The following is a 19,676-nucleotide window of genomic DNA, read 5'->3' as shown; positions in this document are numbered from 1 at the left end:
CTGTCCATGGCGGAGTTTGCCTATAACAACGCGGCTCACTCTGCTACAGGGATATCTCCCTTCCTTTGTGTGTATGGGCATCATCCTAAGGCCAATTCTTTTGACCCCCTGGACTCCACGCCTGGTGGTTCCTCTGTCGTTTCGGTCCTTAGAGGTATTTGGAGGAAAGTGAAGAAAGCCCTTGTGTCTGTGTCATTAGTGACCAAAAGGGTTTTTGATAAGCGGAAAAGACCCTGCAGCTTCAAATTAGGAGACTTCGTCTGGTTGTCTACCAAGAATTTGAAGTTGAGACAGCCATCTCATAAGTTAGGCCCCCGGTTCATCGGCCCTTATAAGATAACCAGGGTTATCAATCCGGTGGCATTTCAGTTAGATCTGCCCCGTTCTTTGGGTATCAATAAAACATTTCATTGTTCCCTTTTAAAACGGGCGATTAGTAATCCTTCTTCCAGAGGAAGACCTTCCCCTCTTCTGATACGTGGCCAGAGGGAGTTTGTTGTTGAAAGGATTCTTGACTCCAAGATGGTTCGGGGTCGGCTGTCATTTTTGGTGCACTGGAAGGGGTATGGCCCGGAGGAGCGGTCGTGGGTGCGCAGTTGTGATCTTCATGCCCCCAGACTGATACGCTCTTTCTTCTCGCAGTTCCCCGATAAACCCGGTGGTAGGGGTTCTTTGACCCCTCGTCAGAGGGGGGGTACTGTTAGGGTCTCCTGCCCTGTGCTGCCACGTCGTCATGGCAACCGGGAGACAAGTGCTAGCGGAGTAACCTGAGCGCAGCTGATACTCCGGTTCGGGTCTTTTGCTGTGCAGTGGTTACAGGCAGGGGATCCGGTGCTGGTTTTTTTGCTCACAGTCTGTGAGGTCTGAGTGGGGCGTGGACAGCACCTGCTTTATAAGGCCTCTTCTCAGATTAAGCAGATGCTGCTGAATCTTTGTTGGTTAGTCAGTTCCTGAAAGTTAGCCAGTACTGTGTAGCTTTGCATTTGTTGTTGCTTACTGCAAATAGGCCTGGGGATTTGGTACTACACTCTGCCAATCCAGACCTAGCAGTAAGACTTGAGTCAGTCGTTTAGCCTGCTGGGGTTCTTTTGCTATTCTGTGAACCCAGCAGGTTTGTGGCTGTACTTTCAGACCTGCATGCTTAATCCTCTCTCACTGTGCAGGGCGTCCATGTGTCAGTTTAGTGGCAGTAAGCTGAACCTGTGCCCTGCAAGTGAGAATTAGGATTGTGGAGACTCTCCTTGTGTCTTCTATTCCATCTCTGACCAAGGAGTTTACTGCCACACCCGTTGGTAACCCTTTAGGGTTTTGCTGTTGCCCTTAGCAACAGCATTTCGGGTTCTCTACATATTAAAACACAACATCTTGCTTTTTCCATCTGAGCATTTCTAATACTAGGGAGACACCCAGTTTCTTAGCCTCTGGGCTTCTCTGTTCACTTTCTGTTGGTTTTGTTACCCTATCACCTTCTGTGTACGTAATGTCATATTTCCCAGTCTGTCTGTGAATTCATTTGTTTTGCATCCCTCTCTGTTCAGACACCAGTACATTCCTGCAGGCACTGGTGTGCATAACAGTTCAAATACCAGTACATTCCTGCAGGCACTGGTGTGCATAACAAGGGTCATGATCAAGCCGGCAATAGGTTTTACTATCACTGAGTAATCTGTCGCATTCTGCGACGTATGAGGAAGTGTCCTGAATGACAACAGAGCCGCCTTTATCGGCGGCCCTAATAATGATGTCAGTCCTCTGTTGTAGACTCTTAAGTGCTTGTCGTTCATCACTGGATAAGTTGTGTTTCACCGCTGGTGCTCTAGTTCCAGTGGCCCCCTCCATTAATCTGTGAAAGGTTTTAAGAGTGGCGTTGTTTGACTGTGGGTCGAATCTGGACCGGTTCCCCAATCTGGAGATGCGGCTGGGTAATGCTGGTTCAGTGTTGACCGTGGGATGTTTAGAAAAGTATTCTTTGATCTTAAGTGAGCGTGCCAGTTTGAACGCCTCCACCTTCCATTTAAACGGATCCACAAAATTGGTGGGAATGAAAGTTAGTCCTTTGCTCAGCAGTCTCTGTTCGGACTCCTGCAGAGTGTGTGAAGATAAATTAAAGATTAGGTGGCTCTGTGCTTCGGTGGCCTTCCCACTGTTCTGCCTCCTCGTTTGGCCTCCCCGTCTTGTTTTGGTCTTCCCCGGGTAGAGGCCACCGCCCGGGTGTTTGCCACTAAAGGGGTCACAGTGTGTCTAGCTTCCGTATCTGTCGCTCCAGTTTCGTCGTTATCACTTGCTGAGGTGCTCGAGAAGCGAACCCGTTGTGGTCTTCTTGGGTTATTGGCTCCCCGGCCACGTTCACGGGCCTGATTTCCTTGTCCAAGCCAAGTGTAAACCCGATGTTGGGCGTAATCTGTCACAACCTTTTTGTGTTTTTCTTTCTTATATTTCACTAGGTTGTTTTTGTATTCATCCAATTGGATCTGTAATTTGGATGTCCAATCTGTAGATTTATCAGCTGCCATGGTGGTCAGATGTTCCTTTTCAAATGCATTGATCTTCTCTGTTGTTGATCTTAGCTCCCTCGTGGACTCCTCAATGACCAATAACATAAGGTCCATGGAGCATTTGTTAAGTATTGATATCCAGCGTTTGCAAAAGGTCGTATTGTATCTGCCAATAGTTGGTGTGTTATGGACCCTGAACCCCCGGGGTATTTGTTTAGCCCGGTAGTAATCAGATAACGTGCGACTGTGATAGAGGAAGTCCATTTCTCTTTTCTTTAATTTGAACAATTCACGATACACATCAGCACAGAATTCCACGTAATCTTCAGACAGTGGCCTGTCCTTATGAAGAATTTTCTCAGCATCAATGTCTGAGAAACTGAGAGTCTCATAATTGTCACACTCTAATAGAAACGATGTGAAATCACCCTCACCTTCTGAGGTGGCCATCCTATGCCTCCGTCCGGATGCCTTAACAGACCGGGTTGCGTTGTCGGTGTAATTAAAGTGCCAAATGCGTGCATATAAAGTGCTCCCAGTGAACTAAAAAAGTTTAAAAATCGAGGGAGGAGGTCCTGTGGGAGGGTGCCCTGGGCTGGTTCAACGAACTTATCCACCGCAGCGGAGCGTGGAACCAAATACTCCCAAACAACTGCCCCGGTCCATAACACACCAACTATTGGCAGATACAATACGACCTTTTGCAAACGCTGGATATCAATACTTAACAAATGCTCCATGGACCTTATCTTATTGGTCATTGAGGAGTCCACGAGGGAGCTAAGATCAACAACAGAGAAGATCAATGCGTTTGAAAAGGAACATCTGACCACCATGGCAGCTGATAAATCTACAGATTGGACATCCAAATTACAGATCCAATTGGATGAATACAAAAACAACCTAGTGAAATATAAGAAAGAAAAACACAGAAAGGTTGTGACAGATTACGCCCAACATCGGGTTTACACTTGGCTTGGACAAGGAAATCAGGCCCGTGGACGTGGCCGGGGAGCCAATAACCCAAGGAGACCACAACGGGTTCGCTTCTCGAGCACCTCAGCAAATGATAACGACGAAATTGGAGCGACAGATACGGAAGCTAGACACACTGTGACACCTTTAGTGGCAAACACCCGGGCGGTGGCCTCTACCCGGTGAAGACCAAAACAAGACGGGGAGGCCAAACGAGGAGGCAGAACAGTGGGAAGGCCACCGAAGCACAGAGCCACCTAATCTTTAATTTATCTTCACACACTCTGCAGGAGTCCGAACAGAGACTGCTGAGCAAAGGACTAACTTTCATTCCCACCAATTTTGTGGATCCGTTTAAATGGAAGGTGGAGGCGTTCAAACTGGCACGCTCACTTAAGATCAAAGAATACTTTTCTAAACATCCCACGGTCAACACTGAACCAGCATTACCCAGCCGCATCTCCAGATTGGGGAACCGGTCCAGATTCGACCCACAGTCAAACAACGCCACTCTTAAAACCTTTCACAGATTAATGGAGGGGGCCATTGGAACTAGAGCACCAGCGGTGAAACACAACTTATCCAGTGATGAACGACAAGCACTTAAGAGTCTACAACAGAGGACTGACATCATTATTAGGGCCGCCGATAAAGGCGGCTCTGTTGTCATTCAGGACACTTCCTCATACGTCGCAGAATGCGACAGATTACTCAGTGATAGTAAAACCTATTGCCGGCTTGATCATGACCCTACATTGGTCTTCAAGCAGGCTCTTGATTTGCTTTTGAAACGGGCAGTTGGTGAGGGGTTGATATCGCAGGTAATTTGTGACAAGTTATCTACTAAATGGCCAGTGGTCCCATTGTTTTACACCCTCCCCAAGATCCACAAGGATGCACAGAGACCACCGGGCAGACCTATTATATCTGCCCGTGGGTCTCTGTGCGAGTCAGTAGCTGTGTTTCTTGACACATTCCTGCAGCCATGTATTCAAGCTACGTTTTCTTACCTCAAGGATACGAATATGCTGTTAGAGAGATTAGCAGGGTTGGGACCAGTGCCAGAGGTAACTACCATGGTCACGTTGGACGTGACCAGCCTCTATACATGCATCCCCCATGAGGCTGGGCTGGAGGCGGTCAGACGGTTGATCACGGGCAATAGCCTTTACACGGGTCCAGACATAGATTTGTTTATTGAGCTGCTGACCTTCACACTGACACACAACTACTTTTTGTTTAACGGGAAGTTTTATAAACAACTCACGGGCTGCTCGATGGGGTCCCCAGTGGCCCCGTCGTTCGCCAACAGCTTCATGTGGGAGGTGGAAAGGGACTTGTTTTTTCTGGATGGGAGCATTTCAAGTGCAATTCTTCTATATTTTCGTTACATTGACGATCTCCTGATGATGTGGAACGACGATATACAAAAATTGATTGGGCTCATTAATAAACATAATGATTCCAACAGTCCCATCAAATTGACTTTGGTATCTAGCAAATCAGACATCTGCTATCTGGATGTCTGTATTCAATTGATAGAGGGGAGAGCTGAGACATCCCTGTATAAAAAACCTACGGACAGGAATACACTGCTCCGGGCAGAGAGCTCCCACCCTAAGGCAATGATACGCAGCTTGCCCTACTCCCAATTGCTCAGGGTCTGCAGGAATAATACTGACCCAAATGTACGAGAGGAGCAACTCGAGGAGATAATTCTCAAATTTAGTGCATACCCTCTCTCACTATCAGAACTCAAAAAAGCTAGAGAGAGAGCCCTCTGTAATTTTCAAAAACAGGCCAAGCAGAGTCACCGAACCCTACCCAGGGAGATCATTCCATGGGTGACGGAGTACAATGCCAACAGCCCGGCACTGGTCAAGCAAGTCAGGGACACGTGGCAAATGGTCACCTCGGACCCTGACCTGAAATGCTTCCAAAATAGCAAACTCATGGCGAGTTACGCCAGGGGCAAGAACTTGAAGGATTTAGTTGTCAAGACTGATATCACAGGTTTTGATGCCAGGAGTGCACCCAGGCATTTTTGAAGCAAGAAGAATGGCTGTTTTAAATGCCTGGGATGCACGACTTGTTCCTTCTTTATAGTCGGCGAGACCTTCCCCCACCCACATACGGGCCGACGCCTGAAAATTAGGTGGCCATTGACCTGTACTTCCCGATATGTGGTCTACATAATAGTGTGCCCTTGCGGGCTCTATTATGTGGGCAAAACTGAATGTCAATTGAAGATCCGTTTAACCCAACACCGGTCTGCCATCAGAGCAGCCCTGTCAACAGGGGCTAGTGATCAACCAGTTGCCAGGCACTTTGCCACACAGCATCACACGTTGGCCAGTTTGAGATATAGGGCCATTGATCATGTTCCAGCATCCATAAGAGGTGGTGACAGGGGGAAAAAACTGTTGCAACTAGAATCCAGGTGGATTTTTCGCCTGGATTGTTTAGCCCCCAAAGGATTAAACGAGTCCTTAGGACTTAGTAACTTTCTGTAGGTCACTATACATTAATGATTAAAAGACATATAATAAAGGTTGTCACTTTTCAATACATCCTTCTTTTTGCAGGCGAGTCCCTAGTTATGGGCCAGCCTTTTCAGGTTCATTGCCTAATGCAGCTAGATTAACAATAGCAGCCTTTATAATAAGACTCAATATGCAATAGAACCATTCACCCATAATAAACCTTTTGGCTAATAAACATATAAAATATATCTTTCCAAAAGTAGAGTCATCCATGCCTGTCCATCGCCAGTGATTTTTATTCCTATTTTCATTCCATATATATCATCATTGTTTTATTCAGAAAGTAGTAACATTGGCGAGTTTGGAATAGTTCAGGTTCAGATGTGTCAGACTGGGTGTTGTAAAATAAGTATTTTTAACATGTATGCACATATATATGTATTGTTTTTATCACAGATATGATGGTTTTATCCACACACTCCAGCTCCAGGCGAGCAATCTTTGAGATGTGTGTGTTTTTTTACACTTTGTTAGTCCTTTTCATTAATAATACAAGTGTGTTGTGCTTTGTTTACATTGCAGCGCTCCCAGGGCGTTGACATGGTGACCGGCGAAGCCTGTATGACTCACTTCCGGTCAGGCGGTCACGTCGAAGCCGGAAGTGCGGGTCGGGGGACGCCGAGACACGCCGTGGTCCACGCAGCTGGGAGTCGTGATCATGGGGGTAAGTGGGGTCATTTTAGGGTATTTATTCACTGTTATTGCATTGTCTCACTGTCTGAGGAAGGGGATACGTCCCCGAAACGTCACTGTTTTTTCATTAAACATCTTCACTGTGTGAAGTTTGATTCCACAAGCTACAAGTCTGTGAGTGCCACCTAATTCCCTCTGCTATATATATATATATGTCCCTTTAGAAAGTATGGGAGGTAGGGCACAAATGTATAGTTTGCAGGGGGGTGCTGAAAACCCATGCATTGGCCCTGGCTCCACCTAATGGGAGGGGAGGGGGGGGGTAGGTGTTTGGGATAAAGCGCTCCACCACCTCTTCAGGACCACTTTAAGCCCTGAGCCTTATACCAAGAACCCTTCCATATCTGGCGGGACTGTCCATGATTCCTGTTCTATCGGTTAGGAATACCCGAGTATCACTTCTGAGGCTATTTACTCCCGTATGCTGGTAGAGACCCTCCCATCCTCCTGATTGTGGTTGGTGGGGTAGAATAGGCCATCGCATGGAAATGGAGGACACGCTATGTATATATAATACATAGGGGGAGATTAAATTCTTTTCACCCCTCTTCACACCCATTCTGTTTCTGCCCTCAGGGGCGTGGTATCATTATTTCAGCTTGCTACCTCCGGAGTATGGAGGCACCCAACCCTTTACACAGCTAAACCTGATCACTATGGGCGCAATATGCGCAATAACGGAGATCATTTTAGAAGGAAATTGGGCATGATATGTCATTTGAATATCACCCATAGAATGAGAGATGGTGCTGAGTGTAGTGTCCGTTCCCTACTACAGACCTCCCTCTATTACTGCTCTGTACAATATACTGCCCCCTAGGGATGGGACATGGTATATATGTGCTCCCTAGGGATGGGGCTGTATATATAATACATAGAATGAGAGGTTGTGCTGAGTGTAGTGTCCGCTCCCTACTACAGACCTCCCTCTATTACTGCCCTGTACAGTATACTGCCCCCTAGGGCTGGGACATAGTATATATGTGCTCCCTAGGGATGGGGCTGTATATATAATACATAGAATGAGAGGTGGTGCTGAGTGTAGTGTCCGTTCCCTACTACAGACCTCCCTCTATTACTGCCCTGTACAGTACACTGCCCCCTAGGGATGGGACATAGTATATATGTGCTCCCTAGGGATGGGGCTGTATATAATACATAGAATGAGAGGTGGTGCTGAGTGTAGTGTCCGCTCCCTATTACAGACCTCCCTCTATTACTGCCCTGTACAATATACTGCCCCCTAGGGATGGGACATAGTATATATGTGCTCCCTAGGGATGGGGCTGTATATATAATACATAGAATGAGAGGTGGTGCTGAGTGTAGTGTCCGCTCCCTACTACAGACCTCCCTCTATTACTGCCCTGTACAGTATACTGCCCCCTAGGGATGGGACATAGTATATATATGCTCCCTAGGGATGGGGCTGTATATATAATACATAGAATGAGAGGTGATGCTGAGTGTAGTGTTCGTTCCCTACTACAAACCTCCCTCTATTACTGCCCTGTACAGTATACTGCCCCCCTAGGGATGGGACACAGTATATATGTGCTCCCTAGGGATGGGGCTGTATGTATAATACATAGAATGAGAGGTGGTGCTGAGTGTAGTGTCCGCTCCCTACTACAGACCTCCCTCTATTACTGCCCTGTACAGTATACTGCCCCCTAGGGATGGGACATAGTATATATATGCTCCCTAGGGATGGGGCTGTATATAATGCATAGAATGAGAGGCGATGCTGAGTGTAGTGTCCGCTCCCTACTACAGACCTCCCTCTATTACTGCCCTGTACAGTATACTGCCCCCTAGGGATATGACATGGTATATATGTGCTCCCTAGGGATGGGGCTGTATATATAATACATAGAATGAGAGGTGGTGCTGAGTGTAGTGTCCGCTCCCTATTACAGACCTCCCTCTATTACTGCCCTGTACAGTATACTGCCCCCTAGGGATATTACATGGTATATATGTGCTCCCTAGGGATGGGGCTGTATATAATACATAGAATGAGAGGTGGTGCTGAGTGTAGTGTCCGCTCCCTACTACAGACCTCCCTCTATTACTGCCCTGTACAGTATACTGCCCCCTAGGGATGGGACATAGTATATATGTGCTCCCTAGGGATGGGGCTGTATATATAATACATAGAATGAGAGGTGGTGCTGAGTGTAGTGTCCGCTCCCTATTACAGACCTCCCTCTATTACTGCCCTGTACAGTATACTGCCCCCTAGGGATGGGACATAGTATATATGTGCTCCCTAGGGATGGGGCTGTATATATAATACATAGAATGAGAGGTGGTGCTGAGTGTAGTGTCCGCTCCCTACTACAGACCTCCCTCTATTACTGCCCTGTACAGTACACTGCCCCCTAGGGATATGACATGGTATATATGTGCTCCCTAGGGATGGGGCTGTATATATAATACATAGAATGAGAGGTGATGCTGAGTATAGTGTCCGTTCCCTACTACAGACCTCCCTCTATTACTGCCCTGTACAGTATACTGCCCCCTAGGGATGGGACATGGTATATATGTGCTCCCTAGGGATGGGGCTGTATGTATAATACATAGAATGAGAGGTGGTGCTGAGTGTAGTGTCCGCTCCCTACTACAGACCTCCCTCTATTACTGCCCTGTACAGTATACTGCCCCCTAGGGATGGGACATAGTATATATGTGCTCCCTAGAGATGGGGCTGTATATATAATACATAGAATGAGAGGTGGTGCTGAGTGTAGTGTCCGCTCCCTATTACAGACCTCCCTCTATTACTGCCCTGTACAGTACACTGCCCCCTAGGGATATGACATGGTATATATGTGCTCCCTAGGGATGGGGCTGTATATATAATACATAGAATGAGAGGTGGTGCTGAGTGTAGTGTCCGCTCCCTACTACAGACCTCCCTCTATTACTGCCCTGTACAGTATACTGCCCCCTAGGGATATGACATGGTATATATGTGCTCCCTAGGGATGGGGCTGTATATATAATACATAGAATGAGAGGTGGTGCTGAGTGTAGTGTCCGCTCCCTACTACAGACCTCCCTCTATTACTGCCCTGTACAGTATACTGCCCCCTAGGGATGGGACATGGTATATATGTGCTCCCTAGGGATGGGGCTGTATATATAATACATAGAATGAGAGGTGGTGCTGAGTGTAGTGTCCGTTCCCTACTACAGACCTCCCTCTATTACTGCCCTGTACAGTATACTGCCCCCTAGGGATATGACATGGTATATATGTGCTCCCTAGGGATGGGGCTGTATATATAATACATAGAATGAGAGGTGGTGCTGAGTGTAGTGTCCGCTCCCTATTACAGACCTCCCTCTATTACTGCCCTGTACAGTATACTCCCCCCTAGGGATGGGACATGGTATATATGTGCTCCCTAGGGATGGGGCTGTATATATAATACATAGAATGAGAGGTGGTGCTGAGTGTAGTGTCCGCTCCCTACTACAGACCTCCCTCTATTACTGCCCTGTACAGTATACTGCCCCCTAGGGATATGACATGGTATATATATGCTCCCTAGGGCTGAGGCTGTATATATAATACATAGAATGAGAGGTGGTGCTGAGTGTAGTGTCCGCTCCCTATTACAGACCTCCCTCTATTACTGCCCTGTACAGTATACTGCCCCCTAGGGATATGACATGGTATATATGTGCTCCCTAGGGATGGGGCTGTATATATAATACATAGAATGAGAGGTGGTGCTGAGTGTAGTGTCCGCTCCCTACTACAGACCTCCCTCTATTACTGCCCTGTACAGTATACTGCCCCCTAGGGATATGACATGGTATATATGTGCTCCCTAGGGATGGGGCTGTATAAATAATACATAGAATGAGAGGTGGTGCTGAGTGTAGTGTCCGTTCCCTACTACAGACCTCCCTCTATTACTGCCCTGTATAGTACACTGCCCCCTAGGGATATGACATAGTATATATGTGCTCCCTAGGGATGGGGCTGTATATATAATACATAGAATGAGAGGTGATGCTGAGTGTAGTGTCCGCTCCCTACTACAGACCTCCCTCTAGTACTGCCCTGTACAGTACACTGCCCCCTAGGGATATGACATGGTATATATGTGCTCCCTAGGGATGGGGCTGTATATATAATACATAGAATGAGAGGTGATGCTGAGTGTAGTGTCCGCTCCCTACTACAGACCTCCCTCTATTACTGCCCTGTACAATATACTGCCCCCTAGGGATGGAACATAGTATATATGTGCTCCCTAGGGATGGGGCTGTATATATAATACATAGAATGAGAGGTGATGCTGAGTATAGTGTCCGTTCCCTACTACAGACCTCCCTCTATTACTGCCCTGTACAGTATACTGCCCCCTAGGGATGGGACATGGTATATATGTGCTCCCTAGGGATGGGGCTGTATGTATAATACATAGAATGAGAGGTGGTGCTGAGTGTAGTGTCCGCTCCCTACTACAGACCTCCCTCTATTACTGCCCTGTACAGTATACTGCCCCCTAGGGATGGGACATAGTATATATGTGCTCCCTAGAGATGGGGCTGTATATATAATACATAGAATGAGAGGTGGTGCTGAGTGTAGTGTCCGCTCCCTATTACAGACCTCCCTCTATTACTGCCCTGTACAGTACACTGCCCCCTAGGGATATGACATGGTATATATGTGCTCCCTAGGGATGGGGCTGTATATATAATACATAGAATGAGAGGTGGTGCTGAGTGTAGTGTCCGCTCCCTACTACAGACCTCCCTCTATTACTGCCCTGTACAGTATACTGCCCCCTAGGGATATGACATGGTATATATGTGCTCCCTAGGGATGGGGCTGTGTATATAATACATAGAATGAGAGGTGGTGCTGAGTGTAGTGTCCGCTCCCTACTACAGACCTCCCTCTATTACTGCCCTGTACAGTATACTGCCCCCTAGGGATATGATATGGTATATATGTGCTCCCTAGGGATGGGGCTGTATATATAATACATAGAATGAGAGGTGGTGCTGAGTGTAGTGTCCGCTCCCTACTACAGACCTCCCTCTATTACTGCCCTGTACAGTATACTGCCCCCTAGGGATGGGACATGGTATATATGTGCTCCCTAGGGATGGGGCTGTATATATAATACATAGAATGAGAGGTGGTGCTGAGTGTAGTGTCCGTTCCCTACTACAGACCTCCCTCTATTACTGCCCTGTACAGTATACTGCCCCCTAGGGATATGACATGGTATATATGTGCTCCCTAGGGATGGGGCTGTATATATAATACATAGAATGAGAGGTGGTGCTGAGTGTAGTGTCCGCTCCCTATTACAGACCTCCCTCTATTACTGCCCTGTACAGTATACTGCCCCCTAGGGATGGGACATGGTATATATGTGCTCCCTAGGGATGGGGCTGTATATATAATACATAGAATGAGAGGTGGTGCTGAGTGTAGTGTCCGTTCCCTACTACAGACCTCCCTCTATTACTGCCCTGTACAGTATACTGCCCCCTAGGGATGGGACACGGTATATATGTGCTCCCTGCAGATGGGCTCTGTATAAATAATATGGCTGATAGTATTATTACTATCTCTGTATATAAAGGTACTGTTCTTTGTAGGCGATGTTTCTGACTTACCCAATCCACAGAATGAATAATACTGGAATAAAGATGCCCAGCATGATCCCAATGCCTGTAAGCACCATAGACTTAATACCTATATAAGAAGAATGAGATTGGCTGAATAAATGCCTGTAACTTGCAGCCAGGTCACACATATCAGTCCCTTATGTCATACATTTATAGAGCAGCGTCCTTACTATGGGCAGTGCTGGTAATATAGGTAGTAAGGGGAATAAGGCAGCGTGGCTCCTACAGATGTCTCCTCTTATAACGTTGCAGCTATGCTGCTAGAGGCTGTTAGCTTTCGCAACCATGCAAGTGAATTGATCACGTGTGCGTGCAAACACTCGCCACCGCTAATCTCGGGAGGTGGGAGTATCGCTGTGTACACTGTGCAGCAACAAAGCAGAGGACACATCTGTATATACTCTATACACTGTCCCTGACTGAGGAAGCCTGGGCCGGCTATGATAAATTAGCAGAGATCAGCCTGGAGGAGATGGGGGGGGGGGGGGGGGGGGGGTACTACTATCTGTGCCTGGTAACCAGATCTGAGATCCAGATCCGGGTGCCCCCAGTGCATCAGCCGCCGGTGGGAGTGATCCAGAAACCCTGACTGGCGGCTGCAAGTGATACACAGCATGCCTGGACCCAAAGCATAAGTAGTGCAGGGTGATACTTACGCTCCTCGATTGGATCTAGGAGAACACAGAGAAAGGATATTGGATCAGTGCTGACAAAGATCAACATTTTACACACAGCAATAATAATATAAAACAATATAATAAACTCAGCGCAGCCATATAAAACAATTGATCTGGGAGTACCCGAGGCCAGCAGCACCATGGGGTGACACACAGCCATACCTCCCAACTGTCCTGATTTTCATGGGACAGTCCCGTTTTTTGGGGACTGATCGCTGTCCCACCCGCGGGCAGCAGTGTCCAGCGGTGGGGGGGGGGCAGTTGGGAGACTCATTGCACTCGCTGCGCACGGCGTCTATTCACTGGAGTCAGAGGGAGAGAGGGGGCATGCCGGCGGCTCACAGAGCACTGGGCATGCCCCCTCAGTGACAAAAACGGGGAGCGTGGCTCGCGATCGCGGGTCCTCCTGTGCAGTCACGCCCCTTTTCTTAGGCCACACCCCTTTTCTGGGAGCGCGGGTGGCTTTGCCGCGCTTGTGTCCCTCCTTAGTAAAATGGAATTTTGGGAGGTGTGCACAGCTGATGCGGAAATCCCTGCATCAGTCATGGTGGTGCTGGACCATCCTTGTGCCAGGTGGGCAGGGAAGGGCAGACACATACTTGCCAACCCTCCTGCGCTCCCGTTTTCTGTGCCACTCTCACGCTGCCCCGCAAAGTTTAGTAAATCTCCTGTATTCCCCCAGTGCTGTCTGAGATCTGGAATTCGCATGCTGGTGTTCGGAGGAGATAGGGGTGGAGCCTGGTGTCTATATGCAAAATATAGGGGTGGCTCAGCCTAACCCCTCGGTGTCTGCAGTTTCTCTACTCCATCCCACCCCTGGTCTGCCCCGCCTTCCCTCCTGCCACTGGTATGTTGAGGCTGAGCCGGGTGGCAACGATGTGTATTTCCCCTGGCCCGGCCAGTCGCATAATGTGTACCTATATGTACAGCATATCACAGGGACGGGCTCATTTTGTAGACCCTGTCTCTGCATGTGAACAATCATATATTCAGGTGATAGGATTGCATATTGCAATGTGATCCTGGGTGGTAAGATCCTGCCCAGAACGCACTGAATATGCAATCTATGATAATTGACCCCCATAGTCTCTACATAGCAATCTGCGCACACCAGTCTCTGAGCCAGTTGTTATAACAGCGCAGACCCTTCACCCACACTCCCTGATGCTCCGGCCGGCTCTAAAGCCATTTACCCTCCTCAGTTACAGTCAGGAACATGTCAGGGAAATGCCCTGTTCTAGGGGGTAATTCCAAGTTGATCGCAGCAGGACATTTTTTAGCAGTTGGGCAAAACCATGTGCACTGCAGGGGAGGCAGATATAACATTTGCAGAGAGAGTTAGATTTGGGTGGGTTATTTTATTTCTGTGCAGGGTAAATCCTGGCTGCTTTATTTTTACACTGCAAATTAGATTGCAGATTGAACACCCCACACCCAAATCTATCTCTCTCTGCACATGTTATATCTGCCTCCCTGCAGTGCACATGGTTTTGCCCAACTGCTAAAAAAATTCCTGCTGCGATCAACTTGGAATTACCCCCCTAGTCCGTTCATGTCTCTGAACCCCTCCTTGTAACTGCTGTAATCACACCAGGCCCATTGTCTGCTCCAGACACCGCTCCCATTCAGTGTCGTACTGAGACATAAAGGGCCCTCAGGGGGAATGTAATGATAGGGGCCCATGCTTAGGGGTGTGCCATCCACCACAGAGGATTGGATAACTATTAGAGATGGGATGATTTGGGCCCCTGTATAAATATATATAGTAAATACCGCTAGTGCATGCATGGTGATGTAGCAGATTAACAACCACAATGCACTGTAGTGAGTACACCATAGTCCTGTCCAGTATAATATAACTAATGTATAATGTATAATTCAAGTGCACAAAACCTGATCCCTAGAGGAGGGGGTGGGCTCTCAGTCAGTGGGACCCACTGATGGTTTTCTCTGTACCCCTATGTGCCAGTCTGACCCTGCTCTCCCTGCCCCGGGAGACCCCCCCTTTACCCATCATATGGTGCCCATGTAGACTGGGCACCATATGATTGAAGTGACCCTGGGACACCGCCGAGCTGTTGCTGGTGCTAACTAGCGCAAATAAAGCAGGAAACGCCTGATCAATAGTAGGTGAGTGCCCGGCAGCTAGATGAGACACAGAAAGGATACTGGGTCAGTGCTGATAACGAGGAACCTTTTACACACAGCAATAATAATATAACACATATAATAAAGTCATATATTGTGCTAAATTCTCATTTCTTGTTTGGACCAAGGGGAGGAGCCTGAACTGCACCTGACTCAGCACAGACATATACAGAGGAGTCCTGCGTCGTCTTTACTGCTATCCGCAGCAGTCAGCTTGTGATCGCTGGGGTGACCCGCTGCCATCAGGTATTGTGCGGCACAGTACAAGTAACGACAGGCAGGGCCCTCCCACACCATATCCCCCACCATTATTACTACCTTCCTATACCCCCATGACACAGGGGGGCATATAGGCAACACGGTCCATCCTCCCTCATAGCACAGGGGGTGTATGGGCAGCACAGCCAGTCCTTGCCACAGCATAGGGAGCATATGGTCAGCGCGGTCAGTCCTCGTCCACAGCACAGGTGGCATATGGGCAACACGGTCAGACCCCTAATGTTGTTGGTTACTGATTGTCATGTGACAGTTGGCAGTAGTGCAGCTGAGCGGTTACATTGGGAATTATTGTATGCTCATGTGATCTAATGTGTCCAATCGTGTTACTGATTTTTATGTCATTATATCATGCTATGTTATACACACATACATACACACATATATCCTGCGCCCTGACATCTGGCTGCTGAGGTACAGTTGTCTCTATGTGTCTATTTGGCCAAATAAATCATTATTTTCCACTATGTAAAAGTGAATGATATAAGTGGAGATTGCACTTACATGGTGTAGATGGCACAGGCACTCCTCTGACTGGAATTGTCAGTAGTAAAAGCAATATAACACAGACACCAAACATTGTGTCCTTCTCCTCTGAAAACTTCATATCAAAAGACACAAGCTGTGAGCGTCTGTGACATCACCTGGAGCACAGTGCATTGTGATGCGTCCTGCCTGTCACACTGACCACTGGGCTGGCACTGTGATGGTCTCTCCTGTACTCAGTGGTGCAAGTAGAAAAAATGTCTTATAGGTACTGTGTGCGCACGCCAAAAATGGGTGTGGTCAAATGCCACATGGTGCGTGGCCAATGAAAATGGGGTCGTGATACACATATGGGGGGCCAGATATACAAATGCCCCCACAGTGTTAGATGTACAAATGCCCCCACAGTGTCAGATGTACAAATACCCCACAGTGCCAGATTCACAAATGCCCCCACAGTGCCAGATGTACAAATGCCCCCACAGTGCCAGATGTACAAATGCACCCACAGTGCCAGACTCACAAATGCCCCCACAGTGCCAGATTCACAAATGCCCCCACAGTGCCAGATGTACAAATGCCCCCACAGTGCCAGATGTACAAATACCCCACAGTGCCAGATTCACAAATGCCCCCACAGTGCCAGATGTACAAATGCACCCACAGTGCCAGATGTACAAATGCCCCCACAGTGCCAGATGTACAAATGCACCCACAGTGCCAGATTCACAAATGCCCCCACAGTGCCAGATTCACAAATGCCCCCACAGTGCCAGATGTACAAATGCCCCCACAGTGCCAGATGTACAAATACCCCACAGTGCCAGATTCACAAATGCTCCCACAATGCCAGATACATAAATGCCCCCACAGTGCCAGATTCACAAATGCTCCCACAATGCCAGATACACAAATGCCCCCACAGTGCCAGATATACATTGCCCCAGAGTGCCCCCGCCTCTGCTCACCGCTGCCTCTGTTTGTGCTGTGTGAGGGGCGGAGAGCGCAGTGCCTCTCCTGCCCCTCATTGCTCGTGAAGTCCTGTCTCTGCAGCTCCGGCGACGGGTATCTCAAATAAGGCGCCGGTTCGTTAGTCAATCAGAGCTCGTGGACAGGCAGCCAATCAGGAGCCGTGGCTGCCGGTATGTGAGCTGACAAACCGGTGTCTTATTGAGATCAGTCGCCGGAGCGGAGACCGGACATCACAGAGAATTGAGAGCAGGCCAGCAGCCAGCGGGATGCAGGTAAGGTGGACGGCCCGGCAGTACAGCGTACCGGCTGGGAATTTCTTACCGGAACGCTGTACCGCCCCGTGCCACCATACTTGCAGCACTGCCTGTAATAACAACTTTATAGGGAAAAACTAATCCATGATTGCAATAGAAACAACTGTTGCATTTGTAGCAATGTAACACATTCTAGGATCAGCGTCAGACTGGCTGCCATGGAATCTATTAGATGTTTTCATGTCCTAAATAAAAATAAAAATTATTAAGAACAACTACAATATTTTGAACTCTGACCCAATTCTTAAAAACCTCATTCCAACAGACCCTAATTTTATTTTCAAGAAAAATAGGTCCTTGAAAACGCTACTTGCTCCCAGTTGTGTTAAACCAATTGACAAACAGGACACAGTAAGATGGTTAAAAACAGGTGCCCAAAATTTATAATAAGTCAGAATCTGACCACCAGGGAACAACTACTGAGGAAGTTTTTTTAGGACAAAAACAACCCCAGTTTCGAAAAGACAGCACGTATACAGAAGAAGAAACCCCCTACACACCCAAAAGAAACAGAAATATCAGTTCAGAAGGAGAAGGGGGGGGGGGGGGGGGAAGGAGAAACATAGGAAACAAAGGAAACTGCTATCTTCAAAAAAAATCCTACAAAGGCATTTTTAACCTTTCCAGCAGAACTTTGACAACAAATGAATTATCTTTACTGAGTAAGGGTTTAAAATTTTCCCCCACTTCAGATCCCAATATATTTGATTTATTTGTTGAGTTAAACAGATTCATTAGAACACTCTGTAGGAAAAGATACACTTGAAGCCTGCAAACTCTATGATGTGAATAGGAAGAATATGAAACTAAAATCTGATTTCTTTCCTATCAAATCAAAAAGCAATAGTATAGAATGTTTCTATAAGGTAACTCTAGATAATTTCAAAAATCTATGCGATAACAATAGCAAATGTAAGATCTATGGTAATCTCAGTAAACAAGAGAGGAAAGCCCTCAAAAAACTTAACAAGGATACCTCCATAATAATCAGAGAAGCAGACAAAGGGGGCGGTTTGGTTCTTCAAGACAGAGCAGACTATACTAAAGAAGCATTTAGACAGAGGACACTAATTTTTATAAGAAACTTACTTCAGATCCATCTAATTTATTCACCATGGAATTAAAGAAACTATTGGCAGAAGCAATGTCTGATGGGGTCATATCCAGGGAGGAGTTCCAGTTTTTGTTTCCTTCCTTTCCTACTACAGGTTGAGTATCCCATATCCATATATTCCGAAATACGGAATATTCCGAAATACGGACTTTTTTGAGTGAGAGTGAGATAGTGAAACCTTTGTTTTTTGATGGCTCAATGTACACAAACTTTGTTTAATACACAAAGTTATTAAAAATATTGTATTAAATGGCTGTATACCTATTTACTATCACTTACCTAAAATTCACAAGTCCCTCACTTCACCTCCGGGACGTCCTATTATTTCGGGTGTTAATTCTCTTACCTCTAATCTTTCAGCTTATGTTAACAGCTATCTCCAGCCTCGTGTTTCTCTGAGGAGGTGGAGCCCGGGATCCAGCGCGGAGGTCCGGCGGAGAGTGCTGCAGTGTGTGGGTAGCAAAAGAGCTGACGAAGCTCCCCACTGCAGCCTCTCCCTACGGCCAGGGTAAGCAGCCTCGTGCCAAGCGTGGACTCCCCGTAGACCACCAGGGTGTCAGGCAGTAGGCCTGTGGCCACAGACGGGCAATAGATCCGAGCAGCAGGTAGGAAAAGAGGGGCCCCGCACAATTAAGTAATCCTGGCATTAGGCCGGGATTACTAATTCCCCCCCAGTAGGCAGGCACTAGGCCTGTGACGCAGTAAGGAGAGAGTTCACAACCAACATAAGTAGACTTGGTATTAGGCCAAGTCTACACCCCACCTCCATTTGGCAGGCAGGCACTAGGCCTGAGGCTACAGTCAGGTGCTAGGCCTGTGGCAGTTAGGAGGAAGGCGTCCACAACCAGCATAAGTAGACTTGGTATTAGGCCAAGTCTACACCCCACTTGACAAGCAGGCACTAGGCCTGAGGCTGCAGTCAGGCACTAGGCCTGTGGCACAGTTAGGAGTAAGGAGGCCACAACTGGTACAAGTAGCCTTGGCATTAGGCCAAGGCTACCTCTCACCTGAAGGGCAGGCACTAGGCCTGCGGCCCTAGGGAGGCGGGCATTAGGCCCGAGGGGTAATATTGACATTTGGCCACAGTAAGGATAGGATTGGGTTGCGATCTCTACTGTAGGGAGCTCTAGTCCGGGGTTGGCACATCGTCACCACTTTGGGGTCTGGAGGAACTGTGGAGAGACTGTCCGGCCTCCCACGGTCATTTCCGTGACTCTAGAGTGTGCGGCGCCCCCCCAGAGAGGGGATTGGGTTGCACCAGCACTTATCCTCCAGGCGCGAAGCAGCTGAATCTTCACCAGACCGGACTAGAG

At 47.7% G+C, this 19,676-nt stretch overlaps 1 pseudogene; it reads left to right on the top strand.

Moving 5' to 3' along the window:
• The first annotated feature begins 6,553 nt into the window (after positions 1-6,553).
• LOC134948011 (anoctamin-5-like) overlaps positions 6,554-19,676 on the top strand; it is a 42,462-nt pseudogene continuing 29,339 nt past the window's right edge.

Source organism: Pseudophryne corroboree, chromosome 8, assembly GCF_028390025.1.
Source record: "Pseudophryne corroboree isolate aPseCor3 chromosome 8, aPseCor3.hap2, whole genome shotgun sequence".
In the NCBI taxonomy this organism is placed as follows: Eukaryota; Metazoa; Chordata; class Amphibia; order Anura; family Myobatrachidae; genus Pseudophryne; species Pseudophryne corroboree.
This window is presented reverse-complemented; position numbering and strand designations above follow the sequence as displayed.